The sequence below is a fragment of the Plasmopara halstedii genome, assembly GCF_900000015.1.
Source record: "Plasmopara halstedii genome assembly, contig: Scaffold_2956, whole genome shotgun sequence".
NCBI lineage: Eukaryota > Oomycota > Peronosporomycetes > Peronosporales > Peronosporaceae > Plasmopara > Plasmopara halstedii.
The window spans coordinates 562,802-563,204 of NW_020189861.1; positions in this window are offsets into that span (position 1 = coordinate 562,802).

The following is a 403-nucleotide window of genomic DNA, read 5'->3' on the forward strand; positions in this document are numbered from 1 at the left end:
ACATCACTAGTCGTCGGACGGCGGTCGACCCGGTCGTCACCGCCAGCCACCGACTCTTCTCGATGAGAACGGTGACGTCCACTATCACGTGGGACGTCTAGTGAGACAACGTTGTCACCAAGGTCAAACCCAATATAAGTTGAAGTGGCGGGGATATATCCCGACTCAGAAAACTCGTGGGAGTTTGAGGCATCACTTCGGCAAGATTGCCCGGATGCCGTGGACGCTTTTAATCAGAAATATCAGGACGCACCGTGTCATCAGACGCCCCGCGCTTCCGGCATTAGCCAGAGAAGAAGAAGGGCCATGAGCTGAGCTCAAGCAGTGGTCCTGAGCTCTTGCTTTGCAGACACAGAGCTCGCGGGAGCGTTAGGGGTTGACCCATACGTCGCAGGGCGACAAT